The following is a 7,761-nucleotide window of genomic DNA, read 5'->3' as shown; positions in this document are numbered from 1 at the left end:
AGAACAGGCAACAATTCTGAAGATATTGAACCTTGCTGTATGAAATATTTCTGTAGATTCCCCATGAAATATTTTATAGGACAAAACTGTGTCCATGAAGAAAACATGAACCAATTCAGCAGTGAAATTCACTAGGGAAAATGTTGAAAATGACCTATACAATTTGAGGGGACTGGGTTCCAGGAGTGAAAAGACTGGGAGAAAATGAGGGAGGAGATGATACTGTTCAAGAAGAAATGCACTCAATTCCTGAGTTACATAAACTTCACCCCTCTGTATATCACCTCTACAATAAAAGGAAAAGAACTATGGCCATGAATTTGTGTGTGTGTGCATGTGTGTGTGTGTGTGTGTGTGTGTGTGTGTGTATGCGTGCATATGTGTGTGTGTGTGCATGCACGTGCGTGTGTGTGTGTGTGTGTGTTTGTGTGTGTGTGTACAGTTCTGGGACTTGAAGTTATGCTCTGAGCTGTGTTTGCTCAGGACTGGTGTTCTGCTCCTTGAGCCCCAGCTCCTTTTATGATTTTGTGCATTTAGTTGGAGGACAGAGTCTCATAGAATGTCCTGGCTGGCTGGCTTCAAACTCTGATCTCCATATCATAGTCTCCTGAGTAGCTAGTAGTACAGGTGTGAGCCACCAACAACCAGGTTTTTAGTCTCTATTTTCAAAGAGTAAATTGCATTGCAGTGTTGCCATAGACATGGTAATTTCTATACCTGTTTCTTTCTAGTGTTGTGTATCTTTAAAGTAGCAAATAGAAGGGCTTCAAGAGCTGAGCAACCAAAACAAAATTCTAGAGGTTCAGGAAATATCCCACAGAGAATGATTTCAGAAGCTTTGGCCTCAGGTGGTAAATACAGCTTACAAATACTCAAACTCAGTAGGCACATAGCCTTTGTTTTCTGTTTAATTTTTTTCTCAAGAGTTTTTTTTCAACAGTTGTCCAAGCAGCAGAGAATCTGGCAGTCTCAAAACCGTCACAAAGTTCCATCTCCTGAGATTCTAAGATGACCCTGAACTACAGCACTTCATGGTTAGGCTCTTCCTGTCCATGTAACTGATCATTGTGCTCAGAAAAGCTGCTCATCATCCTGGCTGACATCTCTGATCCCCACCTCCACACTCCCATGTATTTCTTCCTCTCCATCCTCTCCTTGCATGACATCTGTTCACCTCCACCACCAAGTTGCTGGCGGACCTCCAGAGTCACAGCAGAACCATCTTCTATGGGGGCTGCCTCACACCAAGGTCTCTGTTCATCCTTTTTATGTGTGGTGGTAATATGCTTCTGACTGCCATGGCTTTTGTCAGGGTTGTGGCCATTTGTCACACTCCACATTACCAAGTCACCTGGAACCTTCATCTCTGTGGCTCCTTAATTGGATGTATTTTTCCCTCACTGTTATTGACTCCTGGCTGTACTATTCCTTACTGATTGCTCAAAGGCAACTGCACTCCTGGCTTTTCAGTGGCTCATTAGACATAAGAGTCACATTCACTTTACCATTTGACGTCAAATCTCAATTCTCAGAAGTATTAGCTAAGATTACAGGTGTGAACTACAACATCTGGCTGATAACTTTATTGTTTGATTAACTTTTTGCCTTTCATGGTGTGTGTGTGTGTGTGTGTGTGTGTGTGTGTGTGTGTGTGTGTGTGTAGGCAGATATTTTATTGGTGAGTAGTAGAGAAAGATATGCTGGACTTTGGACACCCATTTATTCATTTTCTTTCTTTTTTGCCAGTTGTGGGGCTTGAACTCAGGGCCTGAGCACTATCTTTGAACCTTTTTCAAGGTTAGAGCTCTACCACTTGAGCCAAAGCAGTACTTTGCGGTTTTTTTCTGTGTGGGTGCTACCGAGGAATCAAATCCAGGTCTTCATGCATCTTAGGCAGCACTCTTATCACTAGGCCAAACTCCCAGCCCTGGACATCCATTTTTCTATTACTCATCTTCTAATACTGGAAAATCCACAGAGGCTGAGATAGCACAGACTGATTCGTGTAATTATGTGCATTTTGCCTTGATCCACTGAGGAGAAAAAAAACAGTTACTAATTAGCCTGTCTTTTTATTCTGTGATTTTTGTAGTCCAGTCTATATTTGTTCTTCTCCTCCTTGACTGGATCTCTGCATTCAGAAGCTTCTTAGTGAATTTGTTTTTAATTGTATTAGGTACAGCAGGCATGGGAGATCATTCAGAGCTAGATGTGTTGGCCCAGACCCTACAAAGCAGCTTTGAAACTCCGCAAGTTCTGAGACATAGGGGAGTTAGGAAGGAAAGTGGAAAGAAAATCTTAAAATTTTCTTTATCATCATTCAGGTGGTATGATTGCAATATCTCAGGAAGACCATCATGAATACATAATATACAGAGGTATAGATACATACATGATTATATGTGTGTATATGCACATAGATATACATGCATATTTCTTTTGTGTGCGCTTAGGACCTGGGTCCTGTCCTGTCACGTTTTCTCTCAGGCTGGTGCTATACCACTTGAGCTACACCACCAAACCTTGTTTTGTGCAGGTTCATTAGAGATAAGAGTCTCATGACTGGCTTCCTATTGCAATCCTCAGATCTCAACCTCCTGAGTATCTAGGATTATCATCGTGAGACACTGTTGCCCAGCTCCAATTCAGAGATCTTCACTTAAAATGTCTTGACTGACACTGCATAGGCCACGTTGGAGCAGAGGCAATGGATTCTTCCATTAGAGCCTCAGTTCTGCTCACCACAGTGGAAAACCCTTTGCCATGTCTATAGAATTTATATCATGGAAATGCCCTTTTAGTTGTTCTCACTGGGCCTTGTCCATGATGAGCACATACTTCTAATGAGCTACATTTCCAAACCCAAGAAGTGTGTGTGTGTGTGTGTGTGTGTGTGTGTTTCTTTTGACAAGATCTTACCATGTAGCCCAGGCTGGCCTTAGACTTGTGTTCCTCCTGCATCTCCTTCCAAAGTGCTGGGATGATAAACTGTAGGTACTTCACATCATGCCCAGTGAATGCATCTCCTTGTTTAGGTAGGCGTTACAGGAAAACCATGAAGTGGTCCCATTACCAGGGTGCGCGCGCGCACGCACACACACACACACACACACACACACACACACACACACGGTAAGAGGCACACTGTTTTCATTCTAAACTGTCCATTTAATCTCAGTATTGGATAATGCCAGTCCACTTCAACTATTGTAATATTGAAAGGATATTGCATTCCCTGTTTAAAGTGACTTAAGATCTGTTTTATACTTAAATTGTCTTCATATATCTGATGTATGATTACAAGAAGGAGAGCAGGAAAATCATTAATAACTTTCATGTTAACTGGTTTAGCCCCAATTAAGAAAAAGATAGGAGTACTAAGTGTAAATTATTCGCATGTCACTATTCCCATTCAAAGCATGAAGAGCCAGGGGTATTTTTTTTCTTTTTGTATTTCACTGTATTATATTGGTTTTTCTTTTTAAGTGTTTGGAGACATACTCACACAAAAAATGTAACCACTGCCACAGAATTCTTCCTCCTGGGGCTCTCAGAGGATGCTGAACACCATCCTGTCCTCTTTGGGCTCTTCCTGTCCATGTACCTGTTCACAGTGGTTGGAAATCTGCTCATCAACCTGGCCATCACCTCTGACCCCCACCTCCACATCCCCATGTACTTCTTCCTCTCTAATCTGTCCTTGATTGACATCGGCTTCACCTCCACCACCGTCCCTAAGTTGCTGATGAACCTCCAGAGTCACAGCAGAGCCATCTCCTATGGGGGCTGCCTCACCCAGATGTCTCTTTTCATTACTTTTGCATGTACTCATTCTATGCTTCTGACTGCTATGGCCTATGACCGTTTTTGGCCATCTGTCACCCACTGCATTATTCATGCATCATGAACCCTCGTCTCTGTGTCTCCTTACTTTGGGTGTCTTTCACACTTGGTCTTTTGGAATCCCTGCTACACAATCTGATTGTCTTACAGCTTACCTGCTTCAGGACTGTGGACATTGCTAATTTCTTCTGCCAACCTTCCCAGCTGCCTCACCTGGCCTGTACCAACAGCTTCAGCAATGAGATAGTCATGTGTGTTATTGGCATCCTGCTTGGAGTTCTCCCTGCCTCATCATTCTCTTCTCCTACTGACAAATTATGTCCTCCATTTTGAAAATCCCATCGGCATGGGGGAAGTACAAAGCCTTCTGCACCTGTGGCTCTCACCTGTCCATCTTGAGCTTCTTTTATGGCACAGGACTGGAGGAGTACTTTGGTTCAGCTCTGTCAACATCCCCAGAAACCATGTGGTGGCCTCAGTGATGTATGCTGTGGTCACTCCCCTGCTAAACCCCTTCATTTACAGCCTGAGGAACAGGGACATTAGCAGAGCCCTGGAGAGATTCCACACCGGGCATTCTCCGTGTTTGCTCCTGCAGCTTCCAGGTAGGAAATTAATTGGAAAAGTTAGAAAACCAACACCTGTTTTTCTAATGATGCTCACTTTGCATTCCTGAATTTTTACCTTTCAGCTTTGGCTCTTTCCTCATGTTTATTTAGAGAAGGATCTTGGTTGCAATGTTGGAGAGGGGGAATTGAACAATTTTCCAATAGGTATAAAGTTTTAGGCTGAGAGTGGTGGACATCTTATTCAAGCAGATAGAAATGACCATTACCAAAGGGAAAAAAGGAATCAATATGAATAATGACACCAAACCGTGTTTGTACATGACAAATATTTTCTCATGTCTATTTTGTTTCTTTTGCCACAATGAATGGAAAGCAAAAGCTGATCAAATGTCAAGAAAAGGAGGGATTGGACAAAATATATTTTATCCTTAATCTTCCTCTGGAGTGGAAGAGCTCAATGGATGCTGATGATGGAGTTTCTTGCTATTCCTTTGTGTCACATGGGCTATTTGGGGTAATTAGACTGTTAATGCATTTGGAGTCCAAGACATTAAGGAAAAAAATTACCTTTTGGGCAGGGACTTTGGCTTAGTGTTAGAGTGCATGCCCGGCATGCACGAAGACCTGGATTTCATTCCTCAATACCACATAAGTTAAAATAAGAAAAAGCCAGAAGTGGCGCTCTGGCATAAGTGGCAGAGCTCTAACCTTGAGGAAGCCTAAGGACAGTGCTTAGGCCCTGAATACAAGCTGCAGAACTGGCACACAAAAATAGAAAAGGAAAAAATCTCCCTTTCTTTCCCATTCTTTCTTATTTTTTGTTTGTTGTTTTTAGCAGTCCTTAAAATCTGGCTCTGGGTGCTGTCCCTGAGCTTTTACTCAAGACGAAATCACTCAGGCTTAAGCCACAGCCTCCCTTCTGGATTTTTCTGAGTAGTTTTTTGCAAATAAAAGCCTCGCATGACTTTCCTGCCTCGGCTGGATTCAAGCCAGAATCCTCATATTTCAGTTTTCTGAGTAGCTAGTGTTCGAGGATGGAACCGCAGATGCCTGTCTCCCTCCAGCCCTTTAGTCTGATTCTTCCAGTATAGTCTGATTGTTCCAGTCTGTATGAACCATACTGTGTTCTCTTTCTGTCAGGGATGTGTGAATTAGGAAGCTCCTATATGACATTGCTTTCTCCATTGCTAGTATCCATATTAAGCCGCCTTGGAGCCAAAGGCTATTGATTTATGTTGAATGGAGAAAGGAATAGGAGCTGAATGCACTGATTATGATCCAGTAGAGACAAATCCTGAAGAACAGGGGGAGGACTGGTTATTGCCAAAAGTGGTTCTTCATGAGGAAAACCAGTTTAATAGTTTCCGTTGTAAGCTGGAAGAATACCAGCATGCAACAGTTAAGCTGTGATAATCATGATTACACTGTACACAGTTGGCTGCAGCCTGGGCAGGACATTCCAGAGTCTAATTGCCAACCAGCCCCACAAAGTCAGAAATGAAGCTGAAGACTCAACGGGTAGAGTGCCAGCCTTGAGCAAAGTATCTCATGCACAGTGCCAGGCCCTAAACTCAAGCTCCACTACTGGTACAACAACAAAAATCATGATTTGTTGTCCATGGTCACCACAGCATGTCATTCTGTACTCTCCTTCTCTTTCGTACTCCTTTGTGAAATCATAGACAATAGCATCTATCGTGGCCTAAAATGATTACATACATTGCTTCCTATGAACTCCAGTGTGAAGAAGGTGGGGTTTGTAAGGATGCATATGGGGAAGAAAGTCACCACAATATCCTGGATGAGCGAGGAGGAGTTCTGCAATGCAAGGATATGAGTTATGTATTGCATGTAATTTCTGTCATATGATCTACATATGATGTTACCGGAGTATATGTTTGAAGTTACTTGTAGCATTATTGCTGTTGTTGTCATTACTTGTCAGAAATTAACATTAGAATGAATAAACATGCCAATTATTAAATGTGAATTATTAAACTTAAAAATCAATAAAACATCTAGTATTAAAATAAAGTAAATGATCTTGTGAAATTAACTACAGATCATTAGGTAGAGAAGAATGAAGAGACAGGTGGGCAATTAGGATAGAAGTTGTTATTGATCACAATTCATCGTACTTGTAACCTAGGATGCCGAATTGAAACCTCTTTGTACAACCATATCATGATGATGATGATGATGTTGATGATGATGATGAAACCCCTTTGCACTGCTCCTTAAAGATACTTCTTTAAATGGGAATGTAAAAATAAGCAGTCCCTATCAATTATGTCTATTATGTCAAACACATCTCTTAGGACAATCACTTTAAGATTGTGGACCAAACTATTTTGACATGTATATGGAGGAAAATTAATGTTTATCTCCCATATATACCAAAATGCTCAGTGGGGGGTAAGATCAAATGGGATTCATCACAGGGAGGCAAAGCTGGTTCAACTTAGGCAAATCAATTAATATAATTCAACACATCAACAGGAGCAAGGACAAAAATCACATGATTGTCTCAATAGATGCGGAAAAGGCATTTGACAGGATCCAACACCACTTTATGTTAAAAGCTCTGGAGAAATAGGAATCCATGGAATATTCCTCAATATAACAAAGGCTGTGTTTCACAAAACCACTGTTAGTATTATATTTAATGGTGAAAATCTAAAGCCATTCCCTCTAAAATCAGGAACAAGACAAGGATGCCCACTCTCTCCACTACTCTTTAACATAGCACTAGAATTCCTAGGGAGCGCAATAAGGCAAGAAGCAAGCATAAAGGGGATCCAAGTAGGGAAAGAGGAAGTAAAATTATCCCTCTTTGCAGATGACATGATTCTGTATTTAAAGAATCCTATCAACTCTACTCCCAAGTTCCTTGCACTGATTCAAAACTTTGGAAGTGTAGCAGGCTATAAAATGAACCCTCAAAAATCAACTGCCTTCCTCTATGAAAACAGTGAGAGGAACGAGGCAATAATCAGGAAAGCAACTCCTTTCACACAGCCTCAAAGAAAATAAAGTACCTAGCAATTAGCTCAACTAAGAATGTAAAGGAACTTTTTGATGAAAACTTTAAAACCCTAAAAAAGGAAATTAAAGCAGAACTAAGGAAATGGAAAAACCTCCCTTGATCCTGGATTGGAAGAATCAACATTGTGAAAATGACAATCTTGCCAAGGGCTATCTACAAATTCAACGCAATACCCATCAATATCCCAATGGCATTCTTTAAAGAAATAGAAGTGGCAATTCAAAATTTCATATGGAATAATAAAAGACCCCGTATAGCAAAAACACTTCTTAGCAGAAAGAACAGCGCTGGAGGAATTTCAAT

General features: G+C 41.2%; 1 pseudogene; it reads left to right on the top strand.

Annotated features, from left to right (window-relative positions):
* The first annotated feature begins 2,187 nt into the window (after positions 1-2,187).
* Positions 2,188-5,641, top strand: LOC150068187 (olfactory receptor 7E24-like; annotated as a pseudogene).
* Positions 5,642-7,761: the final 2,120 nt, after the last annotated feature.

This window comes from Megascapheus bottae, chromosome 1, assembly GCF_031878675.1.
Source record: "Megascapheus bottae isolate mThoBot1 chromosome 1, mThoBot2.hap1, whole genome shotgun sequence".
Lineage (NCBI taxonomy): Eukaryota > Metazoa > Chordata > Mammalia > Rodentia > Geomyidae > Megascapheus > Megascapheus bottae.
The sequence above is the reverse complement of the archived record's forward strand: the minus strand, read 5'-3'. Positions and strand labels throughout refer to the sequence as shown.